Source organism: Eleginops maclovinus, chromosome 21, assembly GCF_036324505.1.
Source record: "Eleginops maclovinus isolate JMC-PN-2008 ecotype Puerto Natales chromosome 21, JC_Emac_rtc_rv5, whole genome shotgun sequence".
NCBI classification, from domain to species: domain Eukaryota; kingdom Metazoa; phylum Chordata; class Actinopteri; order Perciformes; family Eleginopidae; genus Eleginops; species Eleginops maclovinus.
In genome coordinates this window covers 1,636,675-1,653,108 of record NC_086369.1, presented here as the reverse complement: position 1 = coordinate 1,653,108, position 16,434 = coordinate 1,636,675, and the positions used below count along the sequence as shown (strand labels likewise).

The 16,434-nt window shown below is 43.7% G+C and overlaps 1 long non-coding RNA gene across 2 annotated transcripts in view; it reads left to right on the top strand.

Moving 5' to 3' along the window:
• The window catches only part of LOC134858005 (uncharacterized), a 77,512-nt gene that overhangs the window by 60,759 nt on the left and 319 nt on the right, over positions 1-16,434 (top strand). The window contains exon 1 of one of the 2 annotated variants that reach the window (XR_010164915.1): positions 16,277-16,406. The exons of the other annotated variant lie outside the window; for it this stretch is intronic. This is a non-coding gene — a long non-coding RNA (uncharacterized LOC134858005). Of the gene's footprint in view, positions 1-16,276; positions 16,407-16,434 lie in introns of those variants that run through there. 2 annotated transcript variants of the gene reach the window in all.

Genomic DNA, 16,434 nt, shown 5'->3' with positions numbered 1-16,434 from the left:
ATGTCACTGTGTTCCCGAACTTTGGATTTTTAAAAATCTATTCTCTTGGGAAAACCCCAGAAAGCATAGGGGCCTCTTTAAACCAGCATTAGACTCCTTTAGATTCAAAACATTTGATTACATCCCGTTGGATTTTGGGGATATTCTGATGTCAAATTTGTTCACCATTTTGGGCATTTGATGGATTAAACAAGTGGATGTATTGGGAAAACAATCGGTAGGTTAATTGATAATGAGTGCACTTGTTAGCTGCAGCCTTAGTTGTGTTCAATCATTAGAGAACATCTCAACACAAAGCCTGACAGACTGCAGCTTGCCTCTGTCATCAATAACGTCTCCAGAGGTAAGAGCTGGAGGTTAAAGGTAATTGTAAACAGGCTGCTATCTCGCTAACATCGGGATTTATACTCCCTGAGGGTGAGCCCCGGTGTCACACACTGAAACAAGGTCAGAGGAAGCGTGGTAGCAGTCAGGACTCACAAGGGAAATGTAAATCCAAAATGGCTCCTCAATACAACATGACAGGAAACAAGCTTCTGATGCATCCTTCAAATCACGTGGAGTTATCAGATTTCCCTTTTTTAAAGACGGTAACCTTCAAACTCCTTTTTTTAATTTCCCTTGCAGCGCTCACGTTAATAGCGCTGGCAGCTGTGCCTGACTGCTGCAGCATGCATGGCTGAGCCGCGGAGAAAAGCAACGTCCCATGATGATCAGGGACAATCCATTGGTTTGTCAAAACCTGGCAGAATCTCCGGCTCCGGCAATAGCACCTTGTTAGATTGAGGTGCTCAATCAGGGGAGTGCTGGAGTGCCCGGCCAGGTTGAGAGTGGTGATTACCGGGGGCACGGCTGTCCAAAGCCGCTGAAATGCTCCACCTCTCCACAGGAGGCCCTCTGACATTCAAGCCTGCATTTTCTGAATCAGTCTTGAGTGATTAGGGCAGCGACAGGCAAAAGGACAGATCAAACAATTATTCCTCTCTATCTTTCTGACATGTGGCAGAGCGGGAGGAGAGCTGCTCACAGTCTCTGCGTTCATAATCTGTCCTAATAGAGAAGAATATCCAGTTTCCTATTACCTCCATTAGAAAATGTCGCTTTTTGTGTGAAATTCTCAACATCTTTTGACGTAAAAGGTCGACTTTTTCATTAAAACATAAACGTAAATGAAGAAATCTTAGCTAAGCAGACCTGTAAGCTGTTCTGCAAAAGCAATATGCCACTAATCCCTTTGTGTTAGGGCTAAATAAGATCATTCAAAGGCTGAGTATTAAAAATAGGAACGTGCATGGTGTTTCCAGTCTTGTATAACCTGCAGAAATGACTCCACAGATCAACAAAAACAAATCCGCTCCCCCATGCCTCAGCATTTTGAGTGATATTTGCATAATGTTTAACTGCACCGCTGCCTCCTTTGTTGTGGAGCTGCAGGAGCACAGTGAAAATCAGTGAGCGAGAGTACAGTGTGTGTCAGAGCACAAGAGGGCAGTGTAAAATCCCTTCGCCTCCCACCTGAAACAACAGCCGTAAAACCTGTTGTAGGCTGCCAATCTCCAGTGGCTGTTTTCCTCCGTGAAGCGCAGGCCTGGGATCTGATTTCAGAGGGGGGAACTAGACCACAGTCTGCCTAAAGAGGGCCGGGGTGACGGTCTGGTGTGACCGTTCAGCAGGGACTCCGCTTTGATCTTGGAGGAAAGCACCATCCATCTGCCTCGTGTGTTTTCAGACATAATAACAAACGGCATTAGAATTAATAAAAGAGAAGCGAGAAGATATCCTTACACCGCCTCTGATATGCCACGATCATTCTGTGAGAAGATTAGAAGGAGATTATGGGTAATGAGTAGAAAAATGTAGTGTAGTTTTCTGTGAATAAGCTTCTCCTGCTCTCAGGATGAAACATGAACACAGAGCACTTTGATGCCTCGGAAAATAACTTAAACATCGATGTTATTAAAAAACGGTGCAAATGATTAGCAGCAAAGCATTAAAGGTGAACAAACCCTGGACATATAAGCTATATTGGTACAATCATGTAGATAAAACTATAAATCCTTCTTCTACTATCTAAAGGCATCAACATATTTCTAAGTAGCATACATGTGTCCTTTATGCCATATTTTACCCTTTTGAAGAGCGGCCCAGCGCTTCAAAGGCTGAGGGATTAGAGGGTTTTTTTATCCCATAATTAATATGACCGAGGAGAGCTAAAGCACCTGAAAACTGGACCGTATCCTGCTGTGGCCAGAGAGCACCCCACTACCCACAATGCACCACAGGCCGACTCTATCAAAGACACAATGCCATGTTAACCCCATGTCTTTACTGAATAGGCTTAGGGCTATTTCTCCGCTTTTTTATCTGACGATGAATTGAAAAAGCTAATAGATACAGCACATCAGGTCACTGCTGCTTAAATATATCATGTGGAACTCGACATTTCACATGTGTTTTAGCTTTTTAGCTGATCAGCTGTGATTTCTGATTTTAGGAAGAAATCGGATTCTAAAATCGTCTCAAAAGCAGTATTTTTTTCATCAAACGTCTTTAAAAAAATCCTTGTGATCATTTTAAGGACAGTTTTCAATGCACAAAACAACATGTTTCAGTCTCAAATGGACAGTTTCCCCCTTTTTAGCTACATACACTGCACTGTAGAATCCCACTTTGACATTTTCTCCTCTAGTTATCTCATGGCAGGATACAGGTGAAAGGTTACATTGCTTTCAGAGGGAATGCTGATTTGAAATTGCCAGCAGTTGTTTTGGAGAATTCCCTGCTTGCTTTGAAGTCTGCACCCCACTGAGTGTCCTAACTTTGACACAGAGAGCCACGGCTGCGGCTATTTATACATCTTGTGGGAGAATAGGTTTCCCCCCACGTTACAGACTTTCTTTTTCCCCCTCTGAGGCTTTCCCTAGTCGTGCTAAAGAATCGGAGTTGAGTTAGTGTGATAATCAAGAAGCCGTACAAAAAAAGCGCCTCGTTTCAGCGGCTGGAACACGCTGTTGTTTTATGTTGTTATTTTCACACACTGCCGAGGACTGTAGGTGCGTCCAGTCCAAACCAATGCATCTCTTACAATTCTCACAGTCTATTGATTCCCCCTCTGAAATTTATGTTGCTTTTCAGTGGGCCCCCCTGCTGTGGCCCTCACTGCCTCCCCCACAGGAGGGTCACGGTGACACAAGAGTGTTGGGCCAGATGCCGAGTGATCCCCTCCGATGCACCTCCACTTCCAAAAGCCACATCCATCGCCGCTGTAGGACAATCAGCCGAGGCTCTTATTGAAATACCACACAGCAGACCTGAGCCGCTCTCCTGCCTTTTTTTTTTTCCATCAACAACGGCAAGTGTAAATCTCCGGGGGAAACGCTCAAAGATGGGACTGGAGACGATGAAGAGGGCAGAGAAAAAAATCACACAAGTGGAGAACAAAACCGCCCAGCTGGTCCACCTTTGCCACTGGAAGCCAGTGAAGTCACCCTGTGTTTTTGTGAGGGTGCGTGTGAACAAAACGGGCTTTGAAGTCGGGTTACAGCACTGTACTGTGGCATCACTACGGCCACTACTAAGCCCCTGCAAAAATGTGCTGGGTGATTATAGAAAATGCTATAGAATCCAGTCATAAATCAACTAAATTTTCATGCAAATGGCCTCCTCCATGGGGCATTTATGTAGTGTGTGTATAGCGGCATCAATGGGCGCGTTTTGGGGCACTTAAAAGAGGAATCATTGAGACATCACAGCCCCCAAATGCACACAAAACCTTCAAGGTCAAACACTGCGCTATAATGAAACCCCGACACACACACAAACACACAATCGAGAGGTACAACAAGACTGGAGAGTCGTTAAGGCTTTTATCTTCTGCTCGAAGGAGAAAGATCCACCCGACATCCCAGAGGGTACTGATCAATCACGGGCTGACTGGTTCAAACTGTTTGTGCTGGATTCCACATCTATCACCATCCGACGGAGCTCTGTGTCCGACTACAGCACCCCGAAAAAAAAGGAGAGCACTTTCAATTAGGCCATGGCGAAATAGATTCACACCACTTGATTTATAGCGCACGACTAATTACACAAGCCCTTTTTCTTGCCTAATGCAGGCAGAGCGGAGACTTAGCCTCGTACTTGAGGAGGTTATTGTCTTATGTTAGACTGCAGTGCTTCAGAAGAGACCCTCATAGCGACATGAGGGATAACAGACGCTTTGAAGCACTTTTTTAAACATTTTGACAGATTATTGGGTTAAATTCTATTCCCCAGTAAAGAGGAAGACATTTGGTTTAATGTTCTCAACCTCCTGGACTACTTTCAGTTTCAGCGACGGCTTTCCTACCCTAGTGTAGATTATGTCATTTCCTTTAAATGTTGCCTATACCTCAGGGGGAGATAGGACGGCTTAACAATAGGTACGAGCTACAGGCAGAACCTCATGAATATCATTAGCTGTGAGCTGAATCTGTATTACTTTGGGATTACAGCTAACCCCGTAATACAAGCTGATTGTGAACTGAAAAATGTGTAATAACATAATCATATGTAAAGCAAATGTAAAAATACAAATCATGTTGTGGCATTAAAAACCTTCCCAGTCGGTCGGTAGGTTTTTCCCCTCTCAAAGAGCCATTTATATATTGTTATTCAGTGCTTTTCCTAATGGAGATGCTCATATTGAAGAGCTAACATCAGATGTCTTTAATGCCTCAGCACAACCTACAGTAAAGACACTCCTTTTCAGGTAGCAAAACAAACCTCTGTGCTCCTTAATTTTACAGTAAAATGTAAAACCAGATGACTTTTACAACTCCATTTATCCACTAAGCACACAATTATCCACCTACAATCTCCACGCTTGTGTTTAACACTCTGTAATCAGTGCCATCAGGGGAGAGTCCATCAACATATGTAGTCTACATCAAACGGAAACGTCTCCTAATGAAGTCGCTGCGTAACCTGTGACATCCACCTCACCCGCAGACACTGGATCCCACAGTAGCAGAGGTGGCAGCGGCTGGGTGTCAACTTGGGAGTTAAGACACATTTTTCCATCAGCGATCCTCAGAAGAATTTCACAGTCTCACGTGAGACACTCTACACCCCGGGAAAGGTGCTAGATCCAAGACGAGAGATGGTATCTAATGGTGACGGGATGTTCTTCAGGAGGAAACAACAGACTTTTGGCGTTGAAAATGATGTCATTATTAGGAAATCGATGTGTGCAAACTGTTATGGATGCTATCTTCTTCTGAATCAAACAAAGCAGAAGGAAGGCAGAAATATTACTCTTCAGTAAAAGCAATGCATTGACACAAGCTTTAGCCATAGCAATGACAAAAAGTTGCTATAACATCGACTTTCCAATCAGAAAACCCTCAAAAATACCACTCCCATATCCAGATTAGCTTCCCCCAGTACTTGCTTTTGCAACTTCTGCATCACCACAACAGAAAGGAGTCATTATATAGCATGCACTTTTGCAGTTTGAAGGAGGTAGAGTTACTTCCCAATATGTAAAAGCAATGCATTGACACAAGCCTTAGCCTTAGCAGAAACAAAATATCGCTTTATTGTTGACGTCCCGATCAGAAAACCATCAAAAATACCATTCCCATATCCACATTAGCTTCACCCAGTTCTAGCTATGGCGACGCAGGTTTGAGACGACGTCACTGAGACGTGAAGTTGTCCGGATTATAAACTCTGACGCCGACAGGAGGTTCCACTCTGATTGAAAGTGAGAGCTGCTGATCAACCCCCAGTTAAGGCCGCGCCATCGGGACGGAGGGTGTCAGTTCGGAGCTTAGCTGGGAGGCATGAACGCCACACTCCTCCTTAAGCGAGATGAAAGAATGTTCCGCTTGATGCGAACCCTCCTAAACAGTCTGACGGATGTGATCGACCATCCCCCCCCTCCTCCTCCTCCTCCTCCTCCTCCCCAACAAAAAGACATGTAGTGACAACAGATGATCTGCTCAGGTAAGCGGCGTCTTGCGTTTTCAAAGTGCTTTACATGGCAACTCATCGTAAGAGGTTGGTTTCAAAGTCAGTGCGAGTCTGCAGCTCGACAGATTGCCTGCCCACGTGGATGTGTGGCGAAGTCACGCATGTCTCGGAGGCACAGGTGATAACGGGGCCTTAATCGCCCTGCTGGTTCTGCTTGTCCCTCTCAATGTCACATATCCGGATGAATGTGGTAAATATCAGCAGATGTTTTGTGGAATAATGCTGCTCTATCGGGTTGTGTCAGGCCGAGGTCTTGGTCACGTGGAGTGGGTGAAAGATGAAAGGTGTGTACGGCGCGTGCAGCTCTTAGAGCCACTGTATAATCACCAGGTTAATGCTGTTTGGGTGGCGCTAGTTTGAAACTCTTGGATTAAATATAAAGCTGAAATGCGTATTTTTGCATGCGAGATGTAAAGGCTTTCTGATGGGAGGTGGGTGCTATGAGGCTAATTAGCATTTCTGACACAGACAGGTGATCAGAGCAGACAGGTGGAGGGATCCTTTGGTCAATGGGAGCTCTGTCCAACAAACATTACACATTTTTTCCATTTTTCCAATCCATGACATAAATCAGTTTTCCCCAACATGAGGGTTTGATGAGAATCTTGGCACAAGTCCCTCCTCTTACCCTGGACCATACCGGCTGCACCTCACCCAGCCATGCCTTACCAGCCTCCCCGCTGCTCGATACCATCTCATTTGTCATGTATCAAATGAAAAATCTCGACGTACTGCCCTCACATATGGCGTGGAAGCAGTATTGATGCTCTGGCTGCCGTCCAATCCTCAGCTGAATAAACACCGGGGCCATTTGCAGGTTGGCAGACATGGAGATGTTTGTCTTTCAAGGCGATCCACCTCCCTCCCTTTTTCCTCGAGCTGACCCCATCCCTCTCAAACACAAGAGCTGTACCTCGCCTTGATGCCGTTCCTTATATCAGGGAGGAATGTAAAGTTGTGAGTCAAACTTTAGAGGACGTTTTATATCAAAGGGACCAGATCAAATAGATGGTGTTGAATGATTAATCACCGTAATGACAAATCCCATCGGCAAACTGAGATGCAGATTAGAAGACAAAGTAAATATTGATTCTCAGGTTAATTAAGCAATTACATATCTATAGAGAATCCAGATATTTGATTATAATCATTTCATGAAATGATATAGTAGCCCCGACCCTGTCCTCTGGAAATGACATTCATGTTTTACTCGTTTGTTTTGCCTGCCTGGATTATGTCCGCTGGGACCGGGTTTCCTGCAGGGAATAAAGTGCTCTGTTAGAGGATGGTGGGCTACAAAGAGCAGGCCTGTAGACCCAGGTTAGCATCCTCACACATGCATATATGTTGATAAAGTTAGGAAAATATGCCTTTATCTTCAAATCACATTTAGCCAAACTGGTGTGTCCATTAGCCAGTTCAAAACAGACCTTTCTGCAGAATGACTTCAATGGATTGCAATGACATTTGGTACAGATATCCATGTTTCCATAAGGATAAATCTTAATGACTTTGGTTAAATTTCTTCCAGCACCATCATGATGTGTTGTACCTGCAAATCTGAGGACATTCCCATCAGCTGTACTTTTTTTTTTAGTGCAAATTAACAAGATATTAGCGAGCGTTAGCATGCTAATTTAGCTTTTGAATTTTCTGTAAGAATCAGGTGGATGCAGTGATTATATTTGGACCCCGATTAGAAAAGAACAACCTCTTGCACCATCGTGCTGATCTAAGATGATGAAATAAACATTGCACCTGCTAAACATTAGCAAGTTAGCATGAGGAGATTAGCATTTAGCTCAAAGCACAACAGTATCTAGATACAGCTGCGTAGAGTCAGTATTAACATAGCAAATTGGTAGTTAAAGATATTCACTGCTGCTAACGAGATAACTAGAAATCTGTCTTGGAGACGGGGTGAGATAACCTCCACCCCAACCTGCACACACAGACATGCACACACACTTGTGAGAGTACTTTGCAGACTCAATGTTTCAGTGATGAAGTGTCCCTCTCTGTAAACCCCTCCACTTTTCAAACAGCTCACAGGAAAAACATGAGCATGGTAAACGCAGCTCAGTCCAACCTCCCGGAAAAGTGGTCTCGAGGAACAACAAAACCTAAAACAAATGCTCCTCCGAAGACACTGTCCTATTGTGTATTCATGACCCCGCTCTTGTTTGGAGAAGGTCTTTCAGCGACACAAAAGCAAGCAGGCTCTGCTGTTCCTGTCCGTTTAAACAAATAACAATGATGCAACAGGAGTGCTTCCAGTCAATGTGAAATGCTCTGTTGAACCACCAGCTGAGAACCACAATGCTCTGCCACGCATCACAACAGACAGGACAGGCTCAATATTAACATTTCCTTTTGACATGTGGCAAAAGGTTTTCTTTAACCCGCGGAGGGTGAATGGGAATCAGCGGATCATAAGAAATTAAAAGGTGAAGAGGACACAGGGGAAAGAGCGAGAGAGAAAGCCCAATCCTAGCCTCGGGGCTTAATGTTACAGCACAATGGCCGCCAAGGCAGTAAAGAAGGCGACATTTCTTATTCGCCCCCTCCTCTAGTGCCACCTGCATTACAATTAACCTCATGGCAACCTTGAGGTCTCTGATTAGTGATGGCCTATTGTCTCCATCCCATTAATGCTTGGCCCCCACTCTGCCCTCAGCGCACTCGCATCAACAAATCAAACCCAGTTTCCGGCAGGGTCTTTTACTGCTGGGAGCTGGCCTGTAATATAGGACAGGCAACTGGGGACGCTGCAGAGGGGATGTGCAGAGAGCTGCTGTAGGTACCTGTGTGGGTCAAAAACACTGAGTCCAAATACTGTTTGCATTACCAGGTGGCATGCACAGCCCCGTGTCTTACAGAACTACATTCCCATAGAACTAAAAGACATGTTTGAGCTAAATATACATGTATTGTTCCTGTAATTAAAACAAAACAGAATCCAAAGTGCAATAAAACTGCTTGATATTGTTTAGGTAACAAAAGGGCTTGTTTTGGTCCAGAAAAGCATAGATATTTGGATTAAAATAGGTATGTGTGTTAAGCTACTCTATGTAACATGTTGACATTTGGTTTTCACACAGGACATGAAAACTGACTTACTCGGACATTGATTACAAATATCTTTGGGGTATTTGTGTCCTTTTAGATGTAATTAACTCTGCAATTTGTTTGTATATTTTGTCATTTTTACGAAAGCAACTAGATATTGGTTAAAAATGTTGCAGGAAATCAATAAATAAACTGGAAAAGGATAGTGTAAGACACAAATCTGTACAAAATGTGAAATAATAATCCTCAGGAGAAGCAAAGCACATGAAATTGATAGCGTCCTTGCAATTCAAAGTATGCCAGATGTTGGGAAACCCTCGAGGAATACAGGCGACACATTAAACATGATATCACCTCGTGCACTGGGGTGCAATCACTGGTCCTCCCTGGGGAGCTGTTACACTATATGTTGCTGCCACAGTTTAAATCTCAGGAAGTAGAAGCTAACGCGCCGCAGTCGGGGTTAGCCCGAGCTAAGAGTACACTTGGGAGCAATGGCTGGTTTGGAGCAGAAACCATTTTAAGATCAGCTGAGTTCTACAGTGAGACGAACGTCAGCTCTTTCATCTAAGCTTGCAGCCATTAGCTCCGTCGATGGTAAATCTAATATACTTCATATTTACCCCTTTAATGATGGGATCCAGTAACAACCAGCTTGGTATTTTGAGTCCCTGAATGTTGCATTGACAGTTTGGGATGTGTCTGATGAAGCTGTAAATGAAAAGACAAATTACAACGTCATGCTTATTATGGTTCGTAATTACTGCGACTATTATACTGTAATTATTGTAAATACTGGATATAGTATTAGTGTGTGTTGGGAAGTATTCCACTTATTATTTTTCACCATTTCTTTTTAAATACATGTGTGTTAGCCCATGGATGCCATGTGAACTGCAATTCCAATTGTCCCTATCCTTAATTTCCAAATATCTTGGTCAAGGAGCAAGGGAAGGCAACAGGGTAGCTTGCATACACTCTCTACTATCTGTGCTGTTGGTGCTTTCAGTTGTGAATTCTCTCACTGACCTTCATACTGATACTGTAAATGCATGCAGAGTGATGCCAAACGAGGGTGAACGGACCCAAGCAGGACCAACGCCTTAGTTTTATTCTTATTGGAAGAGCAAAGCAATCAAAGAAACAGAATGGGACGATGCTAGCAGAGGGGATATTATTAGCAGGACCTTCTTTCTTGTAATTGGCTGAATTAGCACCAGCTCTCTTGGATCTTCTGCTGGATTCATTTGTGTTATGATGGCATTAATGGCCATTCAAGCTCCTCAACTCGACTCCTGGGTCAATTTATTCCAACATGAAGGAGTTTCCAAAGCGTTTGGCCCATCTCTATTACTGTTAGCTCGATGCTTATTAGACCGTCAATCCATGTAGTGTGTGGCATTAGATGGGAGATTCATTACTGCATTTATCTTGTACTGTTCCCTTGGTTTGCCAATAAGTATCCTCATGGAAACATCCTCTGCTATCTAACGGAATATCATCTTCTTATCTACATTTGCTTGGAAGTATGGAGAAGGACATTCCACTTTGTCCTCCAGAAGAAGAAGACAGAGCCATTAAGCATTTAATTGAACCTGGTCCAGGTGTGTCTCTCTGTCCAGCTAAGCAATACAGCAGTTACACCATTTATGGAGCGTCCAGCATGCAGGTGGTATAGAGAAAGTTTTGGGGCACACCTGCCAGGTGATACAACCGTTCGGCCCCTGAGGATGCCTCTCACCATGCAGGTGCAGAGAAGGTGAAGAGCCATGATGGATTACTCCATATTTAGCCATTGCTCTCTCCAAAAACCTCTTTTATCGTGTGTGAACGAGACAACTGGATGCATATTTACCGTGCATTACTGGGAACACTTATTTTCATGCTTCAATAAATACTTTTTATGTGTTTGAACTAAAAAAAAAGCATGCCTCGAGTCAGATGGGGTGAAGTTTTTGTCCCGGCCTGAACCATAATTGCATCATGAATTTGACTGTACAGTTGTAACAATGGTTGGAGAGTGAGGTATTCTTTGCCTTCAGTCCAAGAAATATGAATATCTGCAAAAGTAATGCAAACTCCTGACATTCGCTGAGCTCCAAAACATATTTCCCTCCTTCCACTGAGGCCACAGAACACTGCTTACCCAGCAACCGGTATACACAGAACCACACTGCAACATTTATTTAACACCCTGCCAGAAAATAACACAACCACAGCAACTGAATCTGAAACTGGATCTGGGGGGAACTTTGAGCTTTTTGCCTTTGCAGACCATTTACATGAACCAAAACCTATATAGAACCCCCCAAAAAAGCACAACAGGGCCTCTTTAAAAGCTTTCAATAAGGGATGGAAAGTGCAAGGTGGTCATTTTATGTGATGAATGATGGCTAGCCACAATTAAAAGTGAAATTAAAAAACAAATGATAACCTTTTTCACGCAATACCAATTTGTCACGGCTGAAAAGGAACACCATAAACTTCACATACAGCCGGGATTTATGAAGGAATATAATAAAGGCTATTCTATCTATCTTAGAGGGACGCTCTGGCCCGGCGTTCCCTTCCTCGAGATTCATCAATGCTCCGTGTTATTGTCCAGACCCCCCGCGGTTGTAATTCTTTATCCTTGCCATCTTGGTAAACTGCATTATTTAGTTAAGAAGATGTAATTCTATTCCCCTCACACAAACGGCGGGGCTCCAGACCCCAAAGCAGACGCACGTAAGTGAGTTTGCACATATAGCGGCTTACCGTGTTTAAAGTATAGATTAGAGAAAAATCCAGATGAAACGACTTAGTACACGAGGAGTGATTAAAGTTCGGTTGCACCCGAGAGTCTGACAGATAACACTCCTGCGTGTATTCATTTATTACATGATAATATGTGTATGTAAATCCTTTGTTAATTAACTACAAAAGATAAGCATTGTTTCAGATGTTGACCTAAAGCACAGGCGCATCAAAGCATACATAAAGACACAAACGGGTTTAAATACTAAACCAAAGCCTTTGCATTTCAATGATTCATTTAGCACTTTGAGGAGCTGTTACACACTGCCGCATTGTTTGGTGTGGTGCAGCCTGATTCCACGCTCATCATCTCAGCAATTCAGAGTGGTGTATTTATCCCGAAGCCCGTAAACAAAATAATCATTAAGCAGCGATGCGAGGAGAGTGTTCTGTCTTGGTAAAATATGATACCAGGTGAGGCTGCGTGTCTTGACAGGTCGCCATTTTCGAGCCACTAATTTGCTCTCTTTGCGGCAGAGGCAACTCCCAGCACAGCGGCGGGACAATTATATCCAGGTGCAAGGATTTGATTCAACAAATTCTAGGTGGATCATTCCAGCTTGCTCTGTTCCCCCCACCCCCACCAGACCCTCTCCCTCTTCGCCGGCTTGTCTGTTCTGGGCCAACTTGGAACAGATGCCCTTGAAAAATCTACAGCCCTCACATGTGACGGAGGACCTTGACAAAAAGCTGAAGCTCTTCCAGAAACTTGAAAGTCATGTTGTATATTGTATTAATTGGAATGGCAAACATGGTCCCCTGAATATTCCCGTAGATAATGGGACATGCTAATGAGTGTGGAAGCACGCCAATCAAAAAAAATGAGGGGTGGAGATTTGAAAGTGCGCCCGAATAAAGTAGCGTGGGCGGGACTTCATGTATATCTGGTGTGTTCTTGGAACAGCAGCACGGTGCCGTCCAACTGTCAAACTTCCCGAAGCACATTTGGGGGGAAGCATGATTTGGGAGCTCGCACCTGGCTGCCGGAGGATTTTTTTTAATGCTACGCCGAAGCACTCGAGCTATGCCGTCGCTAAACTCAGGGCTTAATGCTCTGTCGCCACGCACCCAAAACATGACGGAGGGCCCATAAATATACACACCCCCTCTCCGGTGCGGTTGTAAAAAAAGACTCTTTGGGGAAATGTAAATCAGAAACTGGACTGAATTAAAGGGGCTCATTTTCAGCTTTTCACCCTCTGTCTGAAACCCTGTCTGCTCTGTTGTGATTGGCCAACCCCTTAAAGAAGTCCCGCCCCTTAGCCTATCACGTAGAATGTGGTAGAGCGCTGGCCAATAGGAGCATGAGTGTTAGTCAGGGATGTCTGTAAGTTAAAAAAAAGGAGTCCAAAAGAGGCGTTTCAGGCAGGGGGGGACTTTGAGATTTTAGCCCTTGCAGACCCTTTACATGCACTTAAACCTATAGGACACACTACAGGAAAAGCAAAACCCCAAAACTGCAGAATAGGGCTTCTTAAGAGTAGAAATTCCTACCCATCTGTGTGCCGGTTTTGTCCTACGGGAGCAAATTATGTAAAATGTGAGTAAAAGTATGTAGCTACTTGCTGGTTTATCAATGTACATTCAGTCTTAATTCCCTTTATAATGAGAATTACTGCTTAAGGAGGAGCTTACAGAGCTGGGTCTTATTAAAAATGCTGGACTGCACGGTCCCCGTTCAGCGAACTCTGTCATCAGTGACACACTACATCTCAATCCTGCGGACAGCTGATTGGATTTACTCAGAACTTGGGCTGCAGAAAGTCTCACGCTGGGAAAAAAATTGACTTAGGCCCGTATTCACAGGGAAAGATGAAGGGCATCCAGTCCTATCTTTCCCCCATCCCAAAGTCTCCCTGCAGCCACGATACTTTCCATGTGTTCCCGCGATGGGTGAGAATTTTCTACACATGATGTCAACATCGAGTGTGGACCCGGAGTCAAGGGAGGTACGAGAGGGAGGAACCAGACGCTCTGCCAAACACTTTACCGCTCTGGAATCCGTGTTCCGTGGATGTAAGATCACTATGAGAGATAGGCGCCAGAAAGCTGGGGAAAACAGCCCTGATGACTTAAAATCACAAAGACTTAATTGCATGTTACATTATATCTGATAAAGCTTTCCTGTCACTGTAATGGGTACACAGACAGTGTTTCCGGGGGGTTGCGTATAATTTCATTCCCCCTGCATCCTCACCGGGGTGCTGGTTCTCAGCCTTCAGCCTCGAACACAAGCCTTTATTTGATTTGGGGAACTCCCCCTCTCATGTGCCTCCCGCGCTCATGAAGTGTCCCAGTATGGAATGTCTGCATTATAACTCGCTGACAGAGATTGATGCGCCTCCAAACCATCTGCACATGCAACAGTCCTCAACGTGGAGGAACTTAATTGCATAAGATGAAAAAAAACCAGTTTAAACAAATGATGAAAGTTGTTCTTTGATACTGTGTTTAGAAGAAGTTTCATAATTAGATTTTTTTGTCAAACATCATCAGCAAAAGTGTCAGCAGTGAGTGATGAGTTGAGACGCTGCACGTGGTCATGAGGGTGAAGCAGAAGCACCGAGTCCATTAAAAGTAGGCATGCAAACAATCAGAAAAGGCATCATACAGAAGATCTTAGAGAAGGCTTATCAGCATCAGTATGTTGATCTAACCTGTTGTTAAAACAAACATGAGCAGGTGTGTGTGTGTGTGTGTGTGTGTGTGCTGCACAGAATCGACCTGTGGCCCAGTGGGATAAAGTGTTCAAACCGTACAGTACGTCACCATTCTGTTCAACAAGGCCAGGGATCAACACACTAATCCCCACACACACACACACACACACACACACACACACACACACACACACACACACACACACACACACACACACACACACACACACACACCAGCAGTTTATTTGAAATCAAACCCACATTATTATTATTATTACAAATCCTACATTAAGAAACTGTAAGCATGTTTTTTGAACCTCTTACATTAAAGATATCCCATGCATCACAACATAACTAAAGCCAGTGTTGCACAGTAAGACTCAATTACCAATAAACCAATTAATGCATGACAGAAAACAACTGGAGGAAGGCTTTTTTATATATATATTAAACCGATTTGCAGGAATAGCAAACAAATCACTGCACTCTCCATTAGGTAGCAACATGCGGTCGTTTATCCGCGGACGATTTCTGTGAAGCGATGACAGATGGATACTTACAAGTTTGGAAACAACCTTTAGTTCAGCTGCTCTTTTTAGGACTCATCAACACCCAGACACACTGCTGCGCCGGGCTTTATGAGCGGGGATGCAGGGGGCTGTCAGAAAACAAGTCGTGTGCCACCGTCCTGCTATCTGCTATAAGTAAACAGACATACTATTGAAACCATAATTATATATAATGGCTTTAATAACAGCTTTGAGATAGTACAGTCGAGGCTTCCCATTGAAGACCCCTCTCTGCAGCAGAGTTTAAACTTTGCACAAGCTGCTGACAAGTCTCCAGATCTGCCATCCTGCTGCAGAGCTCTGACTTTGTGATGTGGGTTTGTGTACAGCTGCTTTCCCGCGGGCTCCAGAAGCACTTTCATCTGATTTCACTCTTCATTCCTACAATTTTCCCCGAGTTTACATGTAATTTGTCGGTTAAAGCTTTGCTGTTTTTTTCAAGACTTGATCTAATGGAGGGACTTGACCTTTTGTGAGTGCTTACATTTCATTTGCCCTTTCCGCTCGAGTACAGTTTTACGACATGTCATTAGGGGAAGAAAAAAGATTACTTTTCGCCAAAATAATAATATTTCAGAACGACAAACAATGCTTTGTGATGCAGTTTGCAAAGGAAGAAAGTCTTTATTATTGCAACATCTTTCAAATACAAGCGTTTCCATGTGCAGAAGGACTTGAAATATCACGTCCCACACGGTGACCCAACCTCACCCAGGACATGACCCCCCGACTGGGCTGAAATACTCTCCGGCCATTTGTTGTCATTCATTTCCCAAATCCTCAAACCCTCATGCTGTGCAAACAACAATGACACAAACAAAAAACCCTGCACACACAGACAGGAAAACATATTTCCTTTTTCATTGAGTAAACATTTAAATCCCAGCATTTTCTGATAGATTTCTCTCCAGCAGTGTGAGGTGTTTGGCCACAGTTGTGGTTTAATGTGCAGGTGGAAACGCCAATTAGTGATTAATTGAAGAAGGTGGGGAAATAATAAACGGCAAACACCTGGACCAGGCAACATTTCAGGCCAATCATTATCAATCAAACCAGGAGTGAGCAATTGGGATTAATGGAAAACACGCCTGATAGTGTCAGGAGGGTGTGGCATTTTATTTACCTATTATTATACGGAAAACAAATTGGATTATCACAGTTGAATCTGTAAGAGTAAAAGGATCTGCTGGGATGCATTCACACCTTGGGTCGTGGAAATATAAGCAAACATGGCATTGAGGTGTTAAAAAAAGGACCTTTCAGCCTGAGGAGTGTGTTTTTATGTTTGACATTTCACGTATGTTGGCATATTAAAACCCGGCACG